Here is a 10545-nt window from a genome sequence, read left to right on the forward strand (position 1 = left end):
ATAGTATTGTGGGTAACCAGAAAGCAAAACTGTGTCGCATTGTCCAGTACTGAAGCGGAGTTGATAGCTTTATGTGCTGCTGTTCAGGATTCTATGTGGTTAAAAAGATTGTTGCTAGATATGAATCTTGATGTGAATTTTTTTAAAGTATTTAAAGATAATCAGGGTTGTATTGCACTTGTTAAAAATCCTGAGAATAATAAACGTGTCAAACACATAGACATAAAATATAACTTTATTCATGAGAATGTAAAAAATGATTGTATTGTCCTTGAATATATAAATACAAAATGTCAGTTAGCAGACTTATTAACAAAAGGATTGCAAAAACCACAATTTTACTCAAATTGTAAACAATTAGGTTTAGATTTTGAAACGAGAGAGGGTTGATTTTATTTTATTTGTTAATTTCATGTAATATAGGTAATATTTTGAATATGATTGTATATTAATGTATAGACTCTATAAGATGCGCATTAAGAGAGTGTGTTATAATAGAAATCTTTAGGAGTTATTTTAAGTTAATGCTTTCTTATAGAGATGGCGCTTGATTTGTATAAATAGTAGTTTAATGTTCTATGTACATAGTTTGTTTTTGAAGTTGATTATTATTGAGAAAAGTAAGGTTAAGTTAATATATAGTTTTACCGGGTTATTAGCACATGGTTGGTTTTATAAGATATAAGTGATAGATGATGTATATATATGATGATTTAAATAAAATGTATATAAAGACCTAGATTAATTTTAATCAACACTGCTATGTAATAAATAACAACAGTTATCTCGAAATCCGGAAAGCCACCCTCCGGACTCAGAGAGTTCGTGGAGGATTTCAATACATTTATATAGCTTGTAGACTTTTATTACTTTATTTGGGGGGAATCCATTCATTTTTATTAGCAATTTTAGACTCCGCAATCCGATTCAAACAGTGTCTAATTGAATCTGACACCGCTCAGACGTATAAAAAAGAAGAAGAATATTTCAAGGTTATAATAAGTATGTTGGATACAAATAATCAATTGTAAAAAACAAAATGTTTTTTTGAGGTTATGTCAGTTAAATTTGACATTAACGCGGTAGTATGTCAAATATTGATATAAATTGAAAACCGATATGTCTAGGTTGAGAAAAGAGAAGCGTTGCTTTTGCGATGCTATTAAACCGGGTCCTTTGAGTTATAAACGCAAAATTATGGAAAATTTGAGAAATGAGACAACCGCTACGGATAGTAATACCGATTGTAGTAGCGTCCCAACGAGTTCGAGCGCTCGAGATAATTCCAAACCAACACCCGAAGCTACCAAAGACGAAAACATCAAACATCGAAGAATGAAGAGATTTAAGATGCAATCGGACGGTGTTATTACATCTATTAATTGCGATACGTCTGAAGATAATGAATTTTCTTATAAAAAAGACAATGTTAAGGATAAAACTAAGAATAGAGAAAGAGTTTTGTTAATTGAAGCACAAAATGTAAATATTCAGAATCATTATTATACAATTTCTTAAACTAATATGATTATTTGTATTTACCACCAACTCCGGAAGTTTCTTTTCAAGCCATTTTCAAGGTAAGTTCATCCTCAAACTTAGCTTATTTACCAATACTTTCCATTTGTACCTATCTATAGTTATTAACCCTTAGTTTCTCATCACTTTTCTTTCCGAATCAATCTTCTCACCATCTAATATCTTTGGATCATTATTCTCGATCATTATAGGAAAAATTGTCGAAATCAGAGAGGAGGAAACAGAGGTTCGAGCAGAGGCAGTTTTATTGGAGGTCAAAGTATTTTTCGGGGTTATGGGAATTTTACTGGAAATTTTCAAGGAAATGGTTATAGAGGAGGATTTGGATACAGAGGAAGAGGATATAAAGAAACAAGCTATAGAAGAAATTATAACCATGAGTATCAGGACAATAACAATAAGGGAGCAAACTATATGGAACATGAAGAAGGAACTGAACTTGAGGTACAAGATGGACAAGGTATTTGTATTTTGTCAAATTTAAACTCTAATTTAGAAGATTGTTACCAAACTGTAAGTAACCAAAATTTAGTATTTTATATCGATTCAGGGTGTACTGATCATTTAGTAAATGATAAAATGTATTTTCATGATTTTATGAAGTTGAAAAAACCCATTAAAATAGCGGTTGCAAAAAACAACAATTACATGGAAGCCATTGGAGTAGGAAATATTGAAGTTTTTAGTGAGGTCAATGGAAAAGAAATCAAATGTAAAATTAAAAATGTTCTATATGTCCCAAATTTAAGGAGAAATCTATTGTTTGTAAAAAGGTTAGAAAGTGTAAATGTAAAAGTTGTTTTTGAAAAAGGGAAGGTACTAATGTATAGCGAATAAAATTAATCGGAATTGGTTATAGAAACAATTTATATGAAATATCCTTTGAAGTAAATAATGTAGAGTCTTTAAATATTGAAAATGAAAATGATGAAATAAAATTGTGGCATCAAAGATTAGGTCATGTATCTAATGCATATTTAGAGAAGTTAATTAAAAATAATTTGGTAACTGGTATAAAAAATCTCAAAATAGGTAAAGTTGATTTTTGTGAATCTTGCATAAAGCGTAAAATGACCAGGTTGAATTTTGGAACGCGCACAAGAGACGGTTACTTGAGATAGTGCACACAGATGTTGCAGGACCAATAACTCCAATTAGTCACGAACAATGCAAGTACTTTGTAACTTCCATAGATGACTATTCAAATTTTGTTTACGTTTATGTAATAAGAGCTAAGAGTGGAGTGTATGAATGTTTCCGAGAATATGTGAGAATGGTTCAGGCTAAGTTTAATTTAAAATTAGCTACATTGGGATGTGACAATGGAAGAGAATACATTACAAATGAAATAAAGCAATTTGGCAGGGAGAATGGGACATTTATTGACTATCCAACACCTTACAGTCCTGAACAAAATGGTACTTAAGGCAGAACGCTTTAATAGAAGCTTGGTAGACAAAGCAAGGACCATGATGCAAGACGCTAATATTCCTAAAGAATTTTGGAGCGAAGCAGTTCGAGTAGCAGCATACGTTCTAAATAGAAGCCCAAGTAGTGCTTTACAAGTTACTCCGGCTGAAATATGGAATGGGAAGAAACCGGACATTAGTAATTTAAGAGTTTTTAGATCTACAGCATATTGCCACATTCCAAAACAATTTAGAAAAAAATTTGATTCTAAAGCGAAGAAGTGTATGATGATTGGATACACAATGACAGGATACAGATACAGATTATGGGATATCATGGAACAGAAAGTAGTCATTGCAAGAGATGTAATGTTTAATGAGAGCGAATTTGTTTTTTATTTTGATAAAGACACCTAGATGATGCTTGATGCTCTATCTATATTCTCTGGAGGAGTCAGATACCACCAGGAAGTGTATGGAACATCCCACATAAAGATTGTTTTCCTCAGTATGTATTTACATTAGTTATCTCGAAATCCGGAAAGCCACCCTCCGGAGTCCGAGAGTCCGTTGAGGATTTCAATACATTTATATAGCTTGTTGACTTTTATTACTTTTTTTGGGGGGGAATCCATTTATTTTTATTAGCAATTTTAGACTCCGCAATCCGATTCAAACAGTGTCTAATTGAATCTGACACCGCTCAGACGTATAAAAAAGAAGAAGAATATTTCAAGGTTATAATAAGTATTTTGGATACAAATAATCAATTGTAAAAACCAAAATGTCGATAATTGCGATACGTCTGAAGATAATGAATTTTCTTATAAAAAAGACAATGTTAAGGATAAAACTAAGAATAGCGAAAGAGTTTTGTTGATTGAAGCACAAAATGTAAATATTCAGAATCATTATTATACAATTTCTTAAATTATTATGATTATTTGTATTTACTACCAACTCCGGAAGTTTCTTTTCAAGCCATTTTCAAGGTAAGTTCATCCTCAAACTTAAGCTTATTTAGCAATACTTCCCATTTGTACCTATCCATAGTTATTAACCCTTAGTTTCTCATCACTTTTCTTTCGAAAATCAATCTTTTCACCATCTAATATCTTTGGATCATTATTCTCGATCATCCAACTTTTATTTTCATTCTCTTTTTTCATTGTTCCTTACGTAAATGTAACATAAACTTTTGACTTTAAATAGCTCTTCAAAAAAAATTCACAGCAATTAAATTTGGTGACATAACCTATTTCGAATTTTCTAAAATTTTAAAAAAACAGACTAAAAAAATATTTTTCGTATGGATGTTTGGTACAATGACCTCAATTTGTAGAAAAATCTATCTCCTATCTCGTGGGCTTTTATTATTATTTTTTAAGTCTGCATGTTCTTTGGAATGACAAGTAATTTTAAACCATTATCGTATTTAAACAATATATCATGCTCTAAATAAAAATCTTCATACTCTTCTGTAGTCAAAATCCTTTTTATCGCCATCTCGTCTATACTCAATTTCATACTGTTCTAGCATCAGGGCCCATCGTGTAACTCTTGTTGTAAGGTCCCTTTTCTCCATGGTTTTTATAAATGCATTACATTCTGTCACTATTTTAAATTTCGTTCCTAGCAAGTAGATTCTGAATTTCTTCACACTTTTAATAATGGCGAGTACTTCGAACTCATAGCTAGTATACTTCATCTCTGCAGGAGTCGTCTTTCGACAAATATACTATATAAAAAAATATCTCGTTTTTACAGCGGAGGAAAAATCAAATTTCCCTAAAAAATGTCAGTAACAATCAATACGATAAAAAATTATTATTCACCTTAGCTACAGAAAATATTTTGTAATTCAGGTAAACTAATTGAATTTCGATAATTATAGTTTGTACAAATGTATTCTGCTCTTTTGTTTTAAATAAGTATTGTTAGAATGTATCTAAAAAAAATTTGCAGTCCTCCGCCACTGATCACTAGTTCGTGGACTTCGAATAATAAAAGGAAAAATACTTCTCACATCAGGCTTCCTCCAATCGCAATCAAGCAGAATATAAGGATACAGAAAAAAAATAAAAAAGTAGCAGAATAAATAATAAATGAAATTAGTGATTCTAGAACTACTGAGAATAATGACAATACTCCATCTATTAGTATAACAACCAATAATATGAGTAGTTCAATTGATTCTTCACCAAATTGAACATTGATCGCTGATTCTTCACAATTGCAACCAGATTTTGTGAAATTAGGATAAAACGATTGGATTATCTATGGAAACTCTAGTTCGAAATACACTTTGATGTTCGCCAAAAGCTCCGGGATTAGAATGTTCTATGACTTTGTTCAATCGTCGATCAGATCCGGGAATTTAAATTTCCATAGATAGTGAATATTAATATCATTATATTTGTAATTTGGATTGTGTCTAAAGTGAATTTGACTCATATTTTGAATTGATTGATGTCTTATACCTTGTTATTTTCAAACTAAAACTATTCGATCATCCAACTTTTATTTTCATTCTCTTTTTTCATTGTTCCTTACATAAATGTAACATAAACTTTTGACTTTAAATAGCCCCTCAAAAAAATTCACAGCAATTAAATTTGGTGACATAACCTATTTCGTATTTTCTAAATTTTTATAAAAACAGACTAAAAAAATATTCTTCATATGGATGTTTGGTACAATGACCTCAATTTGTAGAAAAATCTTCGGGACTTTGATCCGTAAGGGATTTTAAATTATTATAACTGTGTTAACGAGGGAAACTATCAGCTTTTGTATGCACAACTAGGCGCGCGATTTCTCAGGTTGTTGTGTCTGAAATATACGTGACCACAAAACTGAACTCTTAGTATTTAAAGCCTCATGATATTTCTGATAATTCCGGTATAAAGTTTAATCAAAGATTTCATCGGATGAAGAATAAAGATTAATTAAATTTTGAGTTTTGGACTGGTATTCGTTTAAACGTCATATCATCTCAAAAGCCGTTGGGTTTAAAACGACGACGCCCAGTATTTACCATTTTTAAATCACCCAATCAAAAAGAAGAATTAAATAATTGACGTTTTTTGAACAGAAAGGATTTTTCAAATTTCAAAAATGTTCATTTGTGGATTATTTAAACCTACGAACTTTTGATTTGAGGTTAACTCAATAATTAAGTCACCGCGCGTTGTTCAACACGATACATTTTGATACTGAATTCGAGCTTATGACGTTATTAATTTTTATTTTTGATAATGAGGACAGTTGAGCTTTTGGACTGTACAATTTATCTCGAAATAATGCTTGAAATTAATTAGAGAGAATCCAAAAGAGCTGATATCAGATCTTATCCTTTCAGAAAGCTTTCTTAAACACAGCTTCGTTTACCATGTGAGTTTTTTCCAAAAATAAATACAATAAACGGCTATAAAAACTTGTTTGGATTGTATTCCTCAAGTTGTTTGATCTTTAATTGACTTGTTTCACGATAAAAAATATTATTAAGGAGCTATTATATTTCTTCTGGGAATTGTGATCAAATAACTCATAAATCGAGCGAAAAAGAATTAACAAAAAACAAACTGGATTTTGAATTTGTAAAACTGTTCCTGCAATAACGAAAATCTCAAAAGATAATTAACGCTTCCCCGCGAACTGAATAGTAATCAACTTGTCCAGGTAAACATCGAAATATTTAATTTTCAGAATCAGTTGATTATTCAAAAGTATGAATAAACAACAACATTACACAAAAAATTAATTCCTTGGAGTTACTAAATCGAATAAAGTTACAATTGATTTTTTAAAAATTAGTCAGAGAAAACTTTGTAAGTAAATAAGTGAAGTTTCCTTTTGTTGATATATTATTGGAATAGATTTTACATTTTACGAATAGCACTTGTCAAATCGTTAAGCAAACAAAGCGGGCATTTCAATTCGCTAAAGCTTCGTAACAGAAATTTAACATTTCATAATAACTCTTGCGAATATTTTGTTAATCCCCAAAGAATATCGAGTATGTGTGTAGTTTTGCCCGTTTCTCCAAGGATAAATTCGAAAGAGAATTCTCTCGTGTTTCAATACGAACTTACTTGTAATGTATCCCCAGGAAGTTGGACTAAAGTATAACTATCATTAATGTATCCCAATAAAGTTGTGCTAAAGTATAAATATCATTCATGTATGCCAATAAAGTTGGGCTAAAGTATAACTATCATTTATGTATCCCAATAAAGTTGGGCTAAAGTATAACTTTCATTTATTTATCCCAATAAAGTTGTACTAAAGTATAACTATCATTTATGTATCCCAATAAAGTTGGGCTAAAGTATAACTATCATTTATTTATCCCAATAAAGTTGCTCTAACGTTTTTAATAAAGTTTGTTTTGAGAGTTATTCACTACGCATAACATATTGTGGTGTTTTATTCTAATATGATTGGAGGATTTTAGTGGGGAGTATGGGACACCCAAAATGATTTATTTTCATTGGTTGTTGTTGATTTATGTCAAACGATTTGACCATACTTTCGTCCTTTTTTTTATTTGGTTTAACCTTTTTTACTTCTTTTTTATTTACTTAATGAGTCTCTCTCGCGCATTTTCAGTTTGTGGTTTAACGAAATGGGTCATGTGGATATTTTTTTCATTGCAATTTCAACTAACACTGTCTCAGTTCTACCATAAGATTACTTAGTTTAGTAGTTATTCCCGACGCTGTTTAAGGGGATCATCGTCATCGGAAAACCGTAAATTGGCCGCATTACAACGAGGTCCCGTATCAACTTCCAAACCATTCCCGTTTTATCGTCAGATATATGGAATACACGTCAGAAAATAACTTTTTTTTTATCTCTTTCAATCTGGATTCGCAGAATATGTTACCAATAGATAGATTGTCGATGTGATTACGAAAATAAATATGAAATATGAAAGGAATTTATATAAAACGACGATTGTTGTAATGATAATCCACTGAAATGTTTACCTTTAGTTTATGTAGACGACAACATGGTTATATAAACGCGAATCAATCAGTGTATTTGTGAATGTTGTCGATTTAGCTGAGGAAGCTGTACAAATGGTTTTTCAAGATCAAAAATCGATAGATTCCACGAGATTCAGATTCGATTAACTTTATCCAACAAAATCCCCACCTAGAGCAGTTTTTCCAAGAATTATTCGACAGGTAGAGGTTAGGGGATTACTATTAATGGAGAAGTGCAATTCCGAGGAATCAGCTACCAAGGCACGTCTTTCCCGAACAGAACTTCAAGATCAAAAAGGGTTCATCTTTTTCTTCTCGCATTTTACATAAGTAAACAGTTTTATTTAGAACATGGTTCTGTTTTGTAGTTTAAACTTTCATTCCTTCGACGTAGAGGTGGAAAGGAGAATGAATGAATTACCATTGAGCTGTTATGTAGATTCGGATTGGGCAGGAGACGTGAATGACAGAAGATCAGTGTCGGGGTACGTTATTAAAGTTTTTGGTAATATAGTATTGTGGGTAACCAGAAAGCAAAACTGTGTTGCATTGTCCAGTACTGAAGCGGAGTTGATAGCTTTATGTGCTGCTGTTCAGGATTCTATGTGGTTAAAAAGATTGCTGCTAGATATGAATCTTGATGTGAATTTTTTTAAAGTATTTAAAGATAATCAGGGTTGTATTGCACTTGTTAAAAATCCTGAGAATAATAAACGTGTCAAACACATAGACATAAAATATAACTTTATTCATGAGAATGTAAAAAATGATTGTATTGTCCTTGAATATATAAATACAAAATGTCAGTTAGCAGACTTATTAACAAAAGGATTGCAAAAACCACAATTTTACTCAAATTGTAAACAATTAGGTTCAGATTTTGAAACGAGAGAGGATTAATTTTATTTTATTTGTTAATTTCATGTAATTTAGGTGATATTTTGAATATGATTGTATATTAATGTATAGACTCTATAAGATGCGCATTAAGAGAGGGTGTTATAATAGAAATCTTTAAGAGTTATTTTAAGTTAATACTTTCTTGTAGAGATGGCGCTTGATTTGTAGAAATAGTAGTTTAATGTTCTATGTACATATTTTTGTTTTTGTAGTTGATTATTATTGAGAAAAGTAAGGTTAAGTTAATATATGGTTTTACCGGGTTTTTAGCACATGGTTGGTTTTATAAGATATAAGTGATAGATGATGTATATATATGAAGATGTAAATAAAATGTATATAAAGACCTAGATTGATTTTAATCAACACTGCTGTGTAACAAATAACAACAGGTTATGGGCCTAGGTAACAACTCAATATTGAAAAAGGTTGTTATTATAAAAAAGGAAAAAAAATGTAGGTGAACAGTAACAGTATTATTGGCATTAAAAACCATTTTAATGTAGAATTATTAAATGGATTAAATTATCACACATGGAAGTATCGTATGAGTATATTGTTTGAAGAAAAAGATGTGTTGGAATGTATCCAAAAAGGAATTTAATGATTCTGATCTGTGTGACAAACTTCGGGCTGAAGCAAAGAAGAAGGACAATAAATGTAAGTATATTATAGTGCAGTGTTTGGACGACTCGCAAATAGATTTAATTAGAGGAAAAGATACAGCTTTTAGTATATGGACAGTTTTAGAGGAAAGATATGAAAAGAAGACAATTAAATGCTACAGGCGCAGACATGAAAGAGCAAGATATTGTTTATAGTTTATTACTTGCTATGCCGAAAGAGTATGAAACCGTAATAACCATATTAGAGAACATACCACCAGAAGATCTAACAATAAGTTTAGCAAAAATTAAATTAAGAGCTGAAGTTGAAAGAAAAAGTGCATTGTATGAAGCCAATAGCGAAAGCAGAAATTATCAGCAAGATAGTGTAAACTCATCAGCTTTTTCAACTTATAGTCCAGGTGTATGTTATACTTGTGGACAAAGAGGTCATTATAGGAAAAATTGTCGAAATCAGAGAGGAGGAAACAGAGGTTCGAGCAGAGGCAGTTTTATTGGAGGTCAAAGTAGTTTTCGGGGTTATGGGAATTTTACTGAAAATTTTCAAGGAAATGGTTATAGAGGAGGATTTGGATACAGAGGAAGAGGATATAAAGAAACAAGCTATAGAAGAAATTATAACCATGAGTATCAGGACAATAACAATAAGGGAGCAAACTATATGGAACATGAAGAAGGAACTGAACTTGAGGTACAAGATGGACAAGGTATTTGTATTTTGTCAAATTTAAACTCTAATTTAGAAGATTGTTACCAAACTGTAAGTAACCAAAATTTAGTATTTTATATCGATTCAGGGTGTACTGATCATTTAGTAAATGATAAAATGTATTTTCATGATTTTATGAAGTTGAAAAAACCCATTAAAATAGCAGTTGCAAAAAACAACAATTACATGGAAGCCATTGGAGTAGGAAATATTGAAGTTTTTAGTGAGGTCAATGGAAAAGAAATCAAATGTAAAATTAAAAATGTTCTATATGTCCCAAATTTAAGGAGAAATCTATTGTTTGTAAAAAGGTTAGAAAGTGTAAATGTAAAAGTTGTTTTTGAAAAAGGGAAGGTACTAATGTATAGCGA

The sequence above is a fragment of the Diorhabda sublineata genome, chromosome Y (genome assembly GCF_026230105.1).
Source record: "Diorhabda sublineata isolate icDioSubl1.1 chromosome Y, icDioSubl1.1, whole genome shotgun sequence".
Classification (NCBI taxonomy): domain Eukaryota; kingdom Metazoa; phylum Arthropoda; class Insecta; order Coleoptera; family Chrysomelidae; genus Diorhabda; species Diorhabda sublineata.